The sequence below is a fragment of the Bombus pyrosoma genome, linkage group LG11 (genome assembly GCF_014825855.1).
Source record: "Bombus pyrosoma isolate SC7728 linkage group LG11, ASM1482585v1, whole genome shotgun sequence".
Classification (NCBI taxonomy): Eukaryota; Metazoa; Arthropoda; class Insecta; order Hymenoptera; family Apidae; genus Bombus; species Bombus pyrosoma.
Genome location: NC_057780.1, coordinates 9,736,382 through 9,753,589, shown reverse-complemented (window position 1 = coordinate 9,753,589; position 17,208 = coordinate 9,736,382). Strand labels below are relative to the sequence as shown.

General features: G+C 38.9%; 1 protein-coding gene and 1 long non-coding RNA gene across 4 annotated transcripts in view; one reads left to right on the top strand and one right to left on the bottom strand.

Annotated features, from left to right (window-relative positions):
- Positions 1 to 17,208, bottom strand: part of LOC122572986 (carbonic anhydrase-related protein 10) — a 228,753-nt gene that overhangs the window by 130,232 nt on the left and 81,313 nt on the right. The window lies entirely within an intron of this gene.
- On the top strand, positions 1,613 to 9,342 carry LOC122572987. Its single transcript, XR_006318624.1, has 3 exons — positions 1,613 to 1,719; positions 2,427 to 2,669; positions 9,235 to 9,342. It is a non-coding gene; the product is annotated as an uncharacterized LOC122572987 (long non-coding RNA).

Sequence of the window (17,208 nt, the reverse complement as noted above, 5' to 3'; positions counted from 1 at the left end):
CTAAGCTAATACTTTCTCTTACATTCTTAAATTTTACGAAGCATTTAACGACCTTTAAGTTTAGAAAATTTGTAGGAAATGACATGAACGTTTAATTCATCGATTATCTGCATTAAATTCTCCAAACAAAATTGTTCGATTTTCTCCAATTTCAAGGATAACTTTCTCAACTTATACTTCAATTCGTAACCACGTCCCTAAAAACTGCATCTAAGAATCATTGGTAGATTAAACGCGTAATCCCTTCAATTCATATGAAATAGTAAACTTCGTGGAATCTACTTTATAATAAAGAAAACAAAAAAATTAGATTACTTTTTCCCCGGAAGGGAACGAAAAGGCTATGTTTTTACGAGAGAACTCTTCATGGATAAAGTCTTCTTTAATTTTCGTGGATCGCCCGGCAAGGAGAACATAATTCCGTTTGGGTTAGAGGCTATTCGATTTATTCAGACAACCAGCAGGGTCAAGTGTGCGCTGTCCGTTGCAAGCTGGGATGGCAATATGTAATCCGTTTTAGCTGGCCACTCCTCTCGCTGTAGGCCCAAAAGAACCACCTGCGAGAAGTTTCATTTATAACGCTGGATCAACTGGAAAGGTTGCTATATCTCTGACAGTCCATTCTTAATCCGCGCGACACGGAATAATTGCCACGAAATTTGTCCTCTTTTCTTTCGACCAACTTCCCTGCCTTCTATGAAACTAGGAAAAATAGTCGTTTTTAATTAATATTTGCAACAGTCGTAAGATACAGTTGACCTGGTTTTAATAGTTGGAAATTTGTAAAAAGTTCGGACGAGATAGAGTTTGTTTCAAAGTTTTCATTGAATTATGGCAATACACATTTTGATATTTTCTCCTTTTTTTCATCTACTTTGTTTGCCTTTGTTCTCATTCCTCCCTTAGTTTCATCTCTTCTCAACTTATTTTCCTTGTCTTTCCTCTTTACATAATCATATTCCTCTCTTACTTTCATCTCTGTGCTTCTTATTTTCTTACTCTCCTTTCCTTATTTCCTTTTTTCTGCTTTTTCTTTATCTTGCTTTGTCCTCTCCTTACTTTCTCGTTTCCTCTCACTCACCTTTCATATCTTCATTTTCATCTCCGGTTCCATCAACAAGTTTCCCAATTTTTATTACTTTATTCTTCTATTCATGTTGTATATTAATCTTTTACCGCTATGATACAACATAGCCATGCATTAAAGTTTTCCTAAGTTATGCTAAGTATTCAAATATTTTCGTGATGGAAAACGAAAACTGCACTCGTCATATTTTTTCCGTTTGGTCTTCACGTTTATCGAAAATATTCGCTAGTACGATACTATATTCCAGACATAATTTTCCTACAGATTCCATAGTTCTTCCTTTTTTCCCCCACGGATTTTCCTAATTGCATCACGCGCGGAGTTTGCTAAGACCGCTTTATTAAATACTACAGCGTTTACGCTGCTCCTTTTTCTTTCGCCAGGATTTTGTTCCCATAGTCTTGCGTCGCTACTACCGCGCCAAAAGGTTCCAACACATTGAGCGAATTCGAAAATGCGGAGGAATACAACAGCGCGATGAAAATTTCGATCACGTGCCACTCTTACGCGTTTCCAAAACTACGTAGCAGATACAGCAGCAATACCAATTGTCTGTAATGCCGGTATCTCGAATCTGGACCACGCCGAGATTTAAAGTAAACGCCGAGCGTGGAAGGTTAATAGAAATACGCGTAAGTATTACGAATTTCTAGACGAAACTACTTAATTGTAACTTCCAGAACACTTCACTGTAAAAAAAGAGCCAGATTGTTACAGTCGAATAGCCTTATTAAAAAAAGAAAATGGTCAAACGAAATTCCTTACACATTCGCTTAAATTTCCATTCTTTTATTTTTTTATTTTACATATAAACAACGTGATACTGTAATATATGATGATATCATATGATGGTACATACCTTAATGTATTGTATCATCAACTAACTAAACGATATATATACATATATATCTGTTTTCGATAAAACTGTTTGTAATTGTAACTTGTTAGTATTTCTATAATAACACCAATAATAAACAATGAAGATTGAGATTATATAAAAAATTTCATATAGTATAATACAAAGAGAAACAGATAGGCATCTGACAAAATCTATCTAAAAGGCTTGCTGGATAGTAAAAGTGTCGAATGCAGCGTGTCGCATGGGGTTGTAAACCCCAAATTACGTGTAGACCAAATCGACAATAAGAATCAGCTTCAGATATAAAACAACATCATCCGCCGACAAACAGTCCTTCCCATTTTTCCTTTCTGCCTCTTGACACCATAATGCACGTACGACTGGCAATCACCCCTAGAAACCCTCCACCCATCGTCAACATCATCTTCCCCTTTCATCTTTCATCCCCTACACTCCAATTTCGTGGAAATCAATTTCCAGCCGGGGTAATACGGGAAAACTGGAGAATGGCGCCCGATGCTTAAGCCTTGTCGAGGATCAACAGAGAGGTCAGAGGCCGGAGATAAAAGAGAACGAGCCAGGGTAGAAACGTAGCGACGTACACGTGGACCAGCCGAGAGCCAAGAGGAGTAGAAGGGCGAGACAGCGTGTGCGGTTAAAGTGGATTACATATTGCTGTCCCGGCTTGCAACGTGTTGTACACTTGGCCTGTTGGCCTTCCAGGTAAATCGAATCACCGCTAACCCCGAACGAAGTTAGCCCCGTCGTCCTGGCAATCTCTGGCCACGAGGAGGCAAGCCACTCGTGTTTTCCGCGTACCCGCCAAGAAAACCGAGCGTATGCACCATCTTTATGGATCGTGAGCTCGACCAACCTCCCCCATCTCGCGAATCCATATTCCGGTTGTTAACCTTTCGCAAACTGACACCCTTGCTCCTTGGCAACTTTGAATTTTATGGCCAGTCCGTGGGTGTCAGAGGGTGGCTCGTTCGATCCGGAGGCACCGAGGTGTTCCTCCAGCGGAATTGGAGCGGAGAGTTAAAGAGCGGTTTGGCGAATATGAAATTTGTCATTAGGTATGATAAGGGATTGTTTAAATAGATTTATTTTTAATGGGCTTCTTCGGAGAATTTTTCGGATGGAGGAGAATGTATTGCTATTGATATATTACAAACAGATGATGAAATATTTGACTGTTGACTTTAGATTGAATATTTGAATTCAAGTGAATTGCGAGTGAATGTGGAAAATCGGGGAGTGAATGAAGGCAACTAATGGCCTATCTTCTTGCGTAAAATCTTTTGACACGAACGCAAATGTAAATCTCGTGACGCAGTCCGCACTAAATATAAAATAATCGCGTCTTTTTATTTCGTTTGAATAAGTTTTTCATCTTCTTTATATTAACGCCATTATTATATCAACTATTATTCCAAAGTCCTGTTAAATAAGGAATGCACTTGGTTAATTGGGATGACCAGGAATTGTTAAAATATGCAATCTATTGGAGAATGTAAAAATTCTTCGTCAACGTTCTTTGACTCAGAATTCTTCGTCAATACCTGGTCGCTTTCACGCGAATAGTTTTATCCTTGTAACGCTCGGAAAGTACCATTCGTATTTTTTATCCTTTGCATCTGATAACGAGTTTAACGAGAAGGAAATTAAAATGAAAAGTGAGACATGAAAGAGAGCACATCTCAGAGAGGATTATGCATTTTTGAAAAATACCTTTGAGAAACGGAGAACCCAGCGGAAGAATTCTGGTGTCGCATTCACCAAGAGAATTTCAAATTCCGGCCTCAAAGCTTAACCAGTTGGTATTTAGGTCAACGGTATCGAAAGGTTGCAGAAGCTGAATAAAATAAATGCAAATGACGTCAGCCAGATTGAGTTTAGTAGAAATTAACGAATAAAGCATAGACAATTACACTCCGTAATTAAAATCGGAATACGACGATAACGAGGGTGCAGCATGGCAGCTGTAGATCGAGGCAGCATTAACGATTTACGAAACAATCGTTGTTTTATATTTCTCGTGAATAATTTTTACACGATTTTTGGAACATTCATTCTACGTTTTTCGACATCCGCATTAATTAACGACTCTGCGCGATCCAGATCGATATTAATTCGGTCGACAGTGATAATTCGTGGTTAAACGAGCTCCAACAAGCATAACGAATATCAGAGAGAGTAAAAGTTTCGTCCAATCGGAAACTTCGTTTCCTCTTTGATATTACACTTGATCGGCAAACCGGAAGCTCACCGGCGATGCATTGAAACCGCCGACTGGCACGCCCGGTGACCGGCCAATTAACGCCTTCTGCCCTCGTGAAAATCGACCGACCAAAACCGTCCCACTGTCCAGGACCGTATTTAGGATTACACCTGAATCACTCGTATCATCCAAAAACGTTGCGTCGCTTTTTCTGTCTCTGGCGTGAATACATCGTGTCCGATTCGAAATTTTCCATCTCTCGCTCTAAACCTAAAACTTGCAATATTTCTCGTTTTTTTAAATAAAATTGAAGGACACCAACGAATTATAATAACACAATTCGCCATACATTATTAGAGCATTACGAAAACATAAGAAAGTGTTCGAATACTTCTGAGCACCTTTCATGAATATATTGCGTGCATTGCACGAAATATTTTGATATTTCAGTTGCACCATTAAGTTTCGATTATGTCGATTATATTGAAAAAGTTCAAAACAAATCTGGGAAGATATATATTAGATTGTCCGAAAAGTTTCTTTCCTTTCATGAAGAAATAATAGACGCACAACGTTTTTTTGTTTTATATTATTTTGTCGAATTACATACGATCTACTTTGTTCTATTGAGATAAACACCATGACATTTCACAGACTCGGTTTCACGTTTGTACGAAGGTGCATTGTTGTAAAAAACACGTTTGCGAAAGAAAGACACTTTCCGGACAACCTAATAGAAAGTACAAAATATTTAGTACAAGTATATATTTCGCAGAAATCACAAAAATAATTAGATTATCCATTATATTAATAAATCAGAATATCTAGCAGTTATTGGGAATTTTCTATACGTAAAGTATATTCTATATGATCCTAATTCGATAGACGGAGACTGTAAATATCGTGAGATACGAAGAGGGAGTCAAGAGAGGCATATAGAAGAAGAGAAAGAGAATAAGAGAGAGGGAGAAAGAGTGAGAGTGGGATCGACGCGTGGCGAATGTTAATTAACCAACGTCGAGACGGTCGGCCGTAACCCTTTTACTGGCTGTTCCGTGAAACAGACTGTCGTGCACACCCTTAACTATCTCCGTTTACGTTCTCGATTCGACCGCTTATCTTAATTGTTCGTGGCGAATTTGCCTCGTACACGGGCAGGTTTTTGTCTCAGAATTATTATGTCGTTTTGTGCGCAGATGTTTCCGGTGAAGTTGCTCTTTTCGTTGGGGATCTTGACGAAACTATTGCGCCCCAACAGAGGCGGTAGCTAGAAGGTCGGGAAACGTCACCGTTATTTTCTGACGGCCTCCCATTCAGGTCTGAGTCATAAAAATACCGTCGTGTTTTATCGTTGTATCTTGCTACTGATAATGTGTATGATACCTCAATTATTAAACTTTCGGAGAAAATATGAGATGAAAAGAATATAGATGATGAAACGAGGGAAGAGCATTAGCTACAACTTCCAGATGTGTTATTACTAGCAATTACTAAAAATGTACAGCTGCTTTTTCAATAAATTAATGTTGAATTCTATTCGAATATATACAATTAGTCCCTGTTAATTACTAAGAAAATTAGGTTAGTTTAAAATTAGGTTAGCTTATTGAAAGAGAATATTGTAACGATAGTTTCTATAACGAATTCTGAAGATTCTTCCGCGAAAGCTTCAATAATCCATATAGGAACATTATCGCAGTTTCCAAAGCACGAGCGTGCTTCGACGATGAATTTCGTCATGTGAAGCTCGAGTGTGCTTCGCCTTCAGCTTGTCACAGTGTTTGAGTTATCATGACAACCAGGGTCGCGTGACTATTTGCGGATGACAAACCCCATTTCAACAAGAAGCGTTAGCGTTTGTCGTCTACATGATCGGTTACTCGAGTGCATTTAATCCAATAATCCCGACAGGAACTACGATGATTCTATTGCTGACGTACGCCTTAACACAATCGTGTCTGCGTTCTCCACATAGAACAACGTGTAACTCGAGAACCTAAGAATAACATCCAAGTTGAATGGTGTGTTAGTGGAATGACTCCGTATGTGGTCAGAAAGTACGTTAATATGGATGGTAAGAAGAATATCGAATACCAAATTGATTTTCCGATGCATTATTTTTTCTATTTGACTCTTAATTCTTAATATGAACTAATTCTTATTGTCTAAACTTTTTGTAAGAATATATTCTCCTATTTTTAAGACAGCACATACACTGCCGAATATATGTATATTATAGGATATGTGTTTGCTTTAGTTGTAGAATTAAATTTGCCATCAATCAACTCCTGAGTATATAACATATCTAAGCTTTATACCATTTTTAGGTAATATATATTTTACAATACTGAGAAATTACATGATTTTTCGAAACGAAATTCTGTCGATATACAGTCAGACCATTATATCTTAAACGTAGCGTGTATCGCAGCAAACATTAAGAAGACGTTAGTCTTCACGAGCGTCCAATATGTTGATTAAATAAACAGAAGACAATACTGAGCATACACGTCGAAACTATATATTAAACTATATATTATATCCCCAAATTACACAGTGACATAACAAGTAAAGAATATGAATGAAGAAGACAGCCACAATACCAACTTACGATAGACTGTACCCTAAATTCCGAGAACCAAAATTAATGATACAAAAAATGCACCCCTTTACCATTGAGTCCCTGCTTTCCTAAAACATTAAAATAACAAAGCACGACACAACTAACCCGCGAGTCCAATACGAATTTCGCAACTCCAAATCTATGACAATGAGGATCCGGTGATTATTTGCGGATAATAATCGTCCCTATACATTTCACATCTCTTCTGGCCGGCGATCGGCTGTGTGTACTTAATCCGATAAACATTTTGACACATGCACGTGAACGACAAAAGCGTCAGTTGCAACGGCCGCCTGTAAATTCGTCGTGCGTTGCACGCTCGTCGCTCAACGAGTACCGGCTTGTTCAAAATTTCACCCCGAACCGCACATCGCACTTCTAATTACATGGAAACGAATTCGCCGGCCACAAAGGCTACTCCCCCTTCCCCCTCGCGCTCCCATACCCCGTGAAATCCCGTTCCACCAGCGATTTAATGTAATTCCCACGGAGCCCGTCTAGCGCACGCTGAATAACGGGATTACGGTTTGTGTTTGTGTTTTTAACATTCGTCGTAACGCGTACACACCGGCCCGAGCTTTGTCATCCTGGTCATTTGCGCGAATTACCGGATCTGTAATTGCTCGTTTGCGGCATGCCAAACTCGTTGGTCTAATTTTCTATTTTCCTGCGATTATCCGTTGATATAGCTTTCGTCAGAAATGAAACGTTCGGGTATCGAGAGTGATGTATAAATATAGAAGGTTTTTAGAAGATCTGCTAGCATATTTGAATAGCTTGTTCGAGTATTGTTTGTTTCGAACGTAAAAAGACGTTCACGCGTCGATTCTTCAAAAGGCGAGTACATTGTTTTTTCTGTCGAAATTAATGTCTTGTTTCTCATTCTATTGTAAATTTTGTAGTACTTGTGGTGAGATATTTATATGATTTTTGTTTCACGAGCTTCGATGCCATTACATAGATACGCTTTATATAATAGTAATTAGGTAATTTAATTAACGTGTGTGTAGTGCGTTAGTAATTTCCGGCTGTTTACTAAACACCCATACTGTGTATAAACGTATACTGTACATATATTTCATCATTCCCATAGGAAATCACGACTAAAATATTTCAATTTCCAATGAGATCATTACTTTCGTATGTCCAAGTTACCAAAAGTAGCTAGCAAATATTCGAAATAATTAACGGGAACGTATCACTGCAACCTATCTATGATAATATGTCTGGAACCGAAGCAAAACATTCAAAGATCACATTATGAGCAGGTAGCAAAACCGAAAGGCAGAGATTTTCAAGGCAATTTTCGCTCGGCATCACGCTCATAGTAATCTACACTGCTCTCGCGAATCGTCCGTAATTCGAGCTACACCGAGGTTCATCCCATGAAACAAGCCAACCTTTTTCCTCTCTAGTATCCTCCTTCTGTATCGAGGGCCTGTGCACGTTCCCCATCACAAAGCGAATACGTTTACAGATGGTCGCGAGAAGGTAGCACGCGGTAATAACAAAGACGCGTGACTGTTCGCGTAACGAATACGATTTTCGAACGGCTGCTTGTCCGCCTGATGGCTTATTCGAGTGTACAGAATCCAATAACGTTAACGGGGCCCGATAGCCAGCAACAATTCCCCCGTCGACGACACGTACGTGCTGGACTTCGAACCGCGTTCTCGATTCGAGTCGCGTTTCATCGGTGTTTAACAATGCTCTCACGAACCGTGACTATTCATACGGTGCGTTATGTTTTTCTATACACTGCAATGATGTAGCGTCCCGTTACGAAACACCATTGTAGAAAACCTGGCTTCCGCCAGAATTTTACACAAAGATTGACACTGCTTTCCAGTCTACATGAAAGGGTAAGGGGAAAACACGAGAACGGTGGAAACGGTTCGAATAACAATTTTTTCGCGGCACATTTTTCGCCTGATATTCCGCCCGTTAAGAGCCAAGGGTAGCTGTGTGGTGATCAAGCGTTCGCTATGGTTTATTGTGTTCTGTACAGGTTATTCTTTGGGCATGTGATTTCGTTGAATGGCGAGTGATGGGATATGCTGTTCGGTTATTTTGAGGAGATATTGAGAAAGATGTTGAAAAGTAGAGAATGCACTGGCTTAGACTTTTTACCCCTGTCGCGTAAATATGTTTATGACACTTCTAAGGTGTGAACAAGGATCTTCCGTTTCTTGTGTGTTTTCAGAAGCTCATAGTTTTTAAGAAAGTTTGAGAAATAACCTTAAGGTTAACGCTGTGGTTAGACTGAACGTTTTTGAGTGTTGATACGAAAATGAGATTGGAATGTGAAAATTCGATAACTACAAAAGGATTAACCAACATGTATCCGCGTATTAAGCATATTATCCAATACATTTTAAATCGTGCGGAAAAATAAAATCAATCTATCCAACTCAACAACTCTAATAACTAAACTTTTCAAACAGATTGCCTAGAAACCTAGAAACTACGTGGAGAACCGGAGGAACGGCACTTAGGATGTGCAAGCAATTTCACTTGGAAGACCGAGCTGTCGAGGATTCGGAAGAAAAGACAAGAGGTAAAAAACTAACAAAAAAGAAATCAAAAGAAAAAGAAAGTGAAGTTTCTCGTATCGAGAAGGATGTACGTTTCGAATGTTATCGAACGTGTGGATCGCGTGACCACAGACAACAATCGCAGATCCATTTAGACGTCCGTCTGCATTAGAGAGTGTATTTAATCCAATAATGCCAATTGGACCAACGGGCAATTCCCTCGTTTGCACGCATATGCATCCATTTCTAGGGAAACGCGCGCTCGCGAGAGCTCGCCACTACGCTTGAGACACGCACAGCTGTTTGGGATGAGTTTACGTATTCAACGCGTGTTTATGTACAAACGCGACCGGCGCTCCCGAGCGTACATGTATATTTGCACATTGGCGGCTGTGCAACGCGAGCAAATCCTTACAGCGGTGCACGTTCGCTTGTCGTGTGGAAATCTTGCAAAATATTATAATACGCGGCAGGTCCCCAGCATGTACCGCGTACTTTATTTAGAACTCAACTGGAATTTGGGAATTGAACCGATGAAAGTATCGCGAAAGTGCTGAAGAGAAATTAACGTCCTATATGTTTAGAAATACTGAGGAATTTTTAGGAACAAATAGACAACGTTTACGCTTTGAATTATCGTAATTTGGGAATAAGGGATTGGTGAAAATTAATAGAATTTGGGAAACATTGGGAAGATGCTGAGAAGAAATGGACTACGTATCGTGGTGGATTGTTGGGATTTAGACGAGAAATAATGATCTTGTTTTGTGAAGATGTTAGGGAGGAAAACTTGAAATCTTTTTCCTTTAGCTTGTTGAAATTTGAGAATATTCGAATTTAAATCAGAAATGCTTAAATATAAAGGTATCAAATTTATCTTTCCATCTAATAATATACAGCCATTTGATAGAAATTATTCGAAAGTATAAAACGAGAAACGAAGACAAAATGCTATATATTTCTGTCTGTTTCCAAAAAATTTAACAAGAAACATCGAAATTACGATGCTAATGATACTTCAACACGTAACACAGATAATATTCATCGCATGTTCATCGTATGGTGAACTTACTGTCAACTGTATGTAAACCTGATGCATGAATTGAGCTTAGTACGCGAATCTGTATGTCTGACGCATGCCTGCATATACTACTTAATCACATACGTAGATGCATATATACGGTCTAATATGAAATTCACATACGCATTAATCGGGCGAGTAATTTCCAATTACCTTACAATTTTCTATCAAATATGCTGTCGTTTAATCGAAGCGGTCAATCGATAATTTATAAAAGAAATCGATCATCATAGTTGTATCACTGTAAAGGATTAAACATAATCACTTTAATTAATACGTAAATCTTAATCACACGCTACTAAGCCCTTTACCATTTCAACTATGACATTCCAGATACGTAGTGCAGGTACGGTTGTAACTAAGACTGTACGTAATTCAATCCTCTTACCTAATAACGTCAACAACAACAACAACAACAATAATAGTAACGATAACAACAACAACATCAACAACGATGTCAGTATTTACTAATCTACTTGAACACAATTCACGATATTTGAAAGAAGAAATATGAAATAATTTATTTTTACGTAAAGATACAAAATATCAAAAAGTAAATTCGATATCGGATTAATTATCTATTTATACTACCAGAACTTTGAATTTCTCTATAATTTTTATACAGCATTCATAAATATTCCTTGACAGAGAAAAAAAATTATTGGACGCTTTCTATGTATCTTCATATAAAAAAATTTCAAAGAAATATCTTCTATATCTGACTAATTATTTACTTCTTCCACTAGAAACTATTTCTCTATACTATTGATTTTTCTATATACACTCATGAATTCTTCCTGACGCAGGAATATTTATTATATACTCTTTATTTATATCTGCAAAAAAGTCTCGAAGAAACATCTTCTACGTCTGACTCATTATTTAATTATTCCACTGAAAACAATTAATTTAATATATATAATATATAATATATAACTAGATGTAATAGTTCCCAGTGGCGATATTAATAAAATTTTAATATCTGTCTTCAAAAATTCAATGATAATCCCAGCACGTCGACGGATAAAAGTCAATCAATTGGCTGAACCGAATTACAACAAGCCAACCGGAAATGATCCCTGCTCATCGAGCCAATTACGAATGACAAGCGCGGTTTCGTTGTGGCCGGTCGTTTGTCTCAACGATCGGATACTCGAGTGTATTTAATCCAATAATGCCAACGGGACCGGCGACAATACCCTCGTTGACGGCATACGTTTGCATATGCCTCTATTTCCGTTTCCCCTCCGCTGGTGTGCGCTTACGAGTGCGTACGAGTGGTTCCGTCTGCCGCGTTTGCGCGTTCAATCCCTGCCTCTGTGTACGTTCTCACTTATACCACCCTGCCCCGTCCCCATCTACAGAGTGTCCGAATTTTAATCATCTCGTTATTTTATAGACGCTCGAAATGGAAAAAAATATATTTATTTTTGCGATTATATTGATTATCCAATTATGTATGGCTGTGACTGTTTCAAACATGAAGATAAAAGTAAAAACTGGTTTTTTGCAATTAAATTGCTATGAATATTCTTCCGTGCTATATTGCATATATTTAAATTCAAAATATTACAAATTATTACAAGCTCAGCTTTCTTTTATCAATCCTATCACTGCGCTCATAAAAATTAATACCAGTAATGTAATAATTATCACAGTGTATCTTTTAACTCGTAGAAATGATCAACGTTGCTCCTGAAAGGATCAATCAACGTTCTACTTTCAATATATCTTCGATATTTCCATTATCCTACATTATCTATCACTCTTACAAATAAATCAAACGCCGAAGGTAGCTACACCCTAGATACCTATTTTCTGCAGCCCTTCAAAGAAATCAATAAAACGTTTGCCATTTAAAATCACTTATACCAAGCATCAACTTCATCCACACGCTGTCGAATTTTCAGTCACCCTATGTAGACTCTTGCACGTACACAGAAGCCATTTCTCTCATCGGACTGAACGCGAGCTCCTGCGTTGCAACCCATTCGCGTGTACTCCCTTCTGTTTCCTCTTTGCACACAGACAACCCCACACGCACACACACGATTTTCAATTCGCGCAACATATAGCCCCTATCTATCTGTAGGAAGATGCGCCCGTGTATCGTTCCCGTATGTATGCGTGTATGAGTGTGTGTGTCTGTGTGTATCCATAACCCCCACAGGATGTTTCAGGTTAGGATTTCTCCGGAATGTTAGCACGCGCGGGAGGTCTGGTAATCCGCTCGGGAATGGTGAGGCTTGAATTTGGGTCGCGCGATAAGGGTAATCCAAGGGTTTCGAAATGCCGGATAATTTCTACCAGGACCTTGTCCCGCCTTGCGCGTAACACAGTATTTCGCGGCGATCGCGGCCCAGAATGCAGGCAATCTCGTATCGCGCGTAGTTTCCAACGGATGAAACTACGTTTCTGATTCGGTTGTTGGCTGCGTTTTCGACTCCCGGATAATTATTATCGCACTAGCAATGAAACCAAACGCCCGGCAGGATTATGGGCGAACCTCGCGGTGGTGGTCAATCGAATAAACCGGAAATTTACGAGTCGACCTTCTGCTGCAACTCTCGAAACACACGTTAGGAACGCGTTTCCGGTCGACTTCGTGTGTTTATGGATCAAGAATTGGGTCGGTGGACACGGAGATTTCTCGCGAATGTTCCCCGCCCGACACGTCAAATAAATCTTCCTCTAATTTCTTGGACCGGCTGTGAGCTTCTGGTTTCTCTAGCGTACTGCTACTTGTGCAACGTAGAAAATACGGTGCACGTCGTATCTACGCGCGAGACTTTCCAAATTTTTTCAGACTCTACTACTTGACTCTTCGCGATCTTTGATGTGTCCTCGGTGATTTGTCAGATATTCCACTTTCGTGCAGCCTCTTCTTTTTGATTTCAATGACGCAGCGTGCAGCGATTTTTAATTTTATTTATTATAGTTAGGATAGTAACACTAAATAACCAAATCGCAACTTTTAAACGCGAGATGTAAATCTTTCGAAAAATATCTGATTTCTGGAACAATACGATTTTTTAATATATTTTTGAATTATTATATCAATATGAAGTAGAACATATCGACGATTAAATTCACAACGCTTTTCTACAATTTCGCATCAAACTTTTAATAAGAACCGACCAAGCGTATAAAACGACCTAACATAACGCAACTGTACAAGTGTACAATAGCAAAAATCGTGAAAGCACCTTACGATCTAGCAGTAAGAAATTCCAGAAATACGAAATCGAAGTCCATTCCTTCGATGTTCCTGTTACAATCGCCTCAACTCTGTTCGAGCCACGCAACCAGACTGAACCATGAACCACCCTCTAGCCCAACGCAATTCCCTCGTTTCCGCCAATTCCACGAGCAGCAATAAAACCGAGCACAGAGAACCACCGTTACAGAGAATCTAGCCGGAAGAGGGTGACCTTATCCTCTCGCGAAACCAGTAATTTAAAAGCGGCAACTTTGAAGAGTTAGCCTATACGATATCGTACGTAACGGCATCGCGACGTTGAAAGATAATTCCTAGTAGCCTGCACTATACCATACTCGGCGTGCGTTAGTCGTGGGGGGGATAGGTTATACACACCACGGTGTGACCGTACGTGGAACGCAATCTTTTTCCACCCTTCCTCTGGACTTCCGGCCACGGCTTCGTTTCTCCATGGCAGAAATACCTACGAGCTCATGCAAATACCTCGTCGAAATAAGGTCGCGTACCGTTATTTCGTAATTCTCCTTTTTCTCGCCAACCCGGCCCCGTTTCTCCGTTCGGTATTTTGGCCCCGATAAATTCCTCCCAGATTCCCGAGAATCCACCAGGGGAGGATCTCGGATAAGGTGCTCTGCTTAGAAAAGATAATAACAACGATAATAACGACGATAACGGTTGTATCATCGAGTTCAAAATGCACGAAACGCGGACGAGACAGTGGTTCTGTTACAGCCTGTTCGACGTGTGAGTACGATAAATTAGAATACAATGAATTATGGAAGTGTACATAAAAATGTAAACGATACACGATTGTATTATTATTATTATATGTCTCGTGTAATATTTGTACTAAGATTGTCGTATGTTTTGGGTTATCTACGGAATCAGTATAGAAAAACGTTTGACTGTCTGGCGCCAGGAATTGATTTTGTGTCTGACCCGCAAGTGATTGTTCTACTTATTTCGTTCTACATTCTTTTAATTGCCTTTACCAACTGACAGCCTTGGCGCCTGGCCAGTAAGAGACCATTCTACTTATTTTTCGTTGCATCCTTAGCTGTTCTTCCTCTTGCAGTAGATATGCCGTAATTTCTATAAACACTTCTAGATTGGTTTCGAATCTCAGAAATATAATCATCGTTACCCCTTGTTACGTGTAATGTCTGATTACAGTGCTGAAGAAATTTTAAAATGTTTTTACATAATACATACAATAAAATTCTCTTTCGCGAGTCACTATATATTATATTGATAGAGAAAAGACGTGATTTGAACATGGCCATCGATGGTACGAAATCTATACACATAAATTTCTTTTTATGATGCGTAAATAGGGACGATAGCAGCTAATGGGTTCGCTTCGTTCGACGCGAGAATGGTTACAGGAGAATCGAAGAGAATATTTCTGAAAGGGGTGCATACAACTTTGAAGTCGGTTATTCCTCGCTGAATTCTTCGAGTCAGCGGAGGCTGGAAATATTATTTCGTCTCCGCGATCCTTCCAAATCCTTCCTATCGTTCTCTCTCTTATTGTTACTCGATCTTTCGCCCTCCTTCGTTCTGTCTCCTTTTCCTTTCTCCCTCTCCCTCGACTTCTCGTTAATCGAGACTTCGAACTTTAGATTACACTGCCGCCTTCTGCGTGGTGACTGCCGAGAATTCAAAGGGCATTGTGTCGAAAGTTGGAAACGAGAGAACGACCGACACGAGGAAAGGGAAAAAAATAAAGGAAACTCGGTCGAGTTACTCCAGCGGCGAGGGAGAAGAAGAACGACTTGCAGATCTCGAAGCGAACTTTATGCGTCCCCGGCATTCTGAAAAATGGATCCTCGGCTAGGGGAATCTAAGCCGCGTGGCTTCTAGCAGTAGAAACAGTTACGCGTGTCAAACGAAAGTCGCGAGCACGAGACCGGCAATACGATTCTCTAGCTCCCTGCGCGAAGCGGGAAACGCGTATGGTGATTTGACTTGGAGATGGAGCAACTACAATGCTATGAAATGATTCACGACGATTGAACGTCACAACTTTTGGCCCTGCTCTGCCGACGATGTAAATGCATTAGGTTTCGCATGGTTCATGCGAAGTTACTTAGCTGTGTAATTTTATGAGATAGCAAGATTATAATACGAGGAGTGGAAGTTACGAAGGGTACAAATACCTTTATGGTGTAACTTTGTATAAATTGTAATTATGTTACAAATTTTTTAATGAAAGGAGAAATTTGTATTTTAACAATAATTGAAGCTATTCTATGAAATAAGCATCATAGTAGTTTTAATGTATTATAACGTAATGTCGGTGTATAAGTTAGGGTAAGTGTTACATTGTAGATAGTTTAAGGGAACAGGTCTATGGGTAATGAGAACCCATCGTCGATAGCTTCCTGTTTAGTCTTCTGTTAAATCTTTTTTTGGCTTAGACTAAAGAGGATGTACATGGGTGTGTGTACGCTTGCAACGAGTGCCTGCGTGAAGACAAGAGACTCTTTTTACATAGCAATAAAATGATAGTCCCGTGATAGTCATCCGCTCTATCATCCCTACAATAATATAAGATTGCAATGTAACAAATAATTTTAGTCTGATGTGATCCGACGTGAACAAATGTACGTTAAATAAAAATTTTTCGAAATTGTAGGTGGGATTGATAAAAATTTGTATATACTTGCACTTCGTAATTAGGAATGTAAGGAAAAGAATTAAATTGGTAATATCCTGAATGATAGAACAAAATTGTACTTTAACAAGGGTTGAAAGTATTCTATGAAATACAGGCTATGTGCGGAAACGAATCATAAAACCATGCGATTCTGAGAAGCACAGAACACGAAAACAAATCTGCACTCTGTTACACGCTCTGGAGACCTACTATCTCGCAACGCAATAAATTGGAGCTCTATCTCGACCAACAGATACCCAGGTGTAAAGAAAAACAAATTTCTTGAGTCGATGCTTTGCATTTTTAATATCAACCTTCTAGCCTCATGTTTTTTAAGACTTCTGTTCCCCAGCTTATATCCAAGTTGAGATTTGCTTTACACCACCGTTGCAATTATTCTGGGAACAATTTTAATTTAGAAACCTCTTTTATTAGCTTAATATAGTTAATTCTTAATGTGTTTGTGGAGAAACAGTTTGCTTCAGGTAAATAAAAAGCTTGAATTGCAACTGGAGCCGAGTATGATATAATCAATTTTCAAATTAACTCGATTAAACAACTGAGATAAATAAAACAAAATTTCGTTTCTCCGTTTGCATTGAATATTTCATAAAATTATTTAATCTTGCTATGGTCTTCGGACGTGTATTTCCAAAACTCTCTTATGTTCTAACGAACAAGCTTTTAATGCTTTAAAGAGAACTTTGATTAAAACAAATCAAAAAGAGTTATCCAAATAGATCAATAAACATCGATTAAAAACCATTCTTAAGTTTCTCTTTAAATCTGAGAACTTTTTTAAGATTAAAAGAAAAACTATCGACTCAAAAACAACTTCAAAAACATACACCTTCGACCAGAAATATTCAGACACCTGCTCACATTCAATAAAAATTGTACGCTTTCCACTGTTCTTATTTTCGT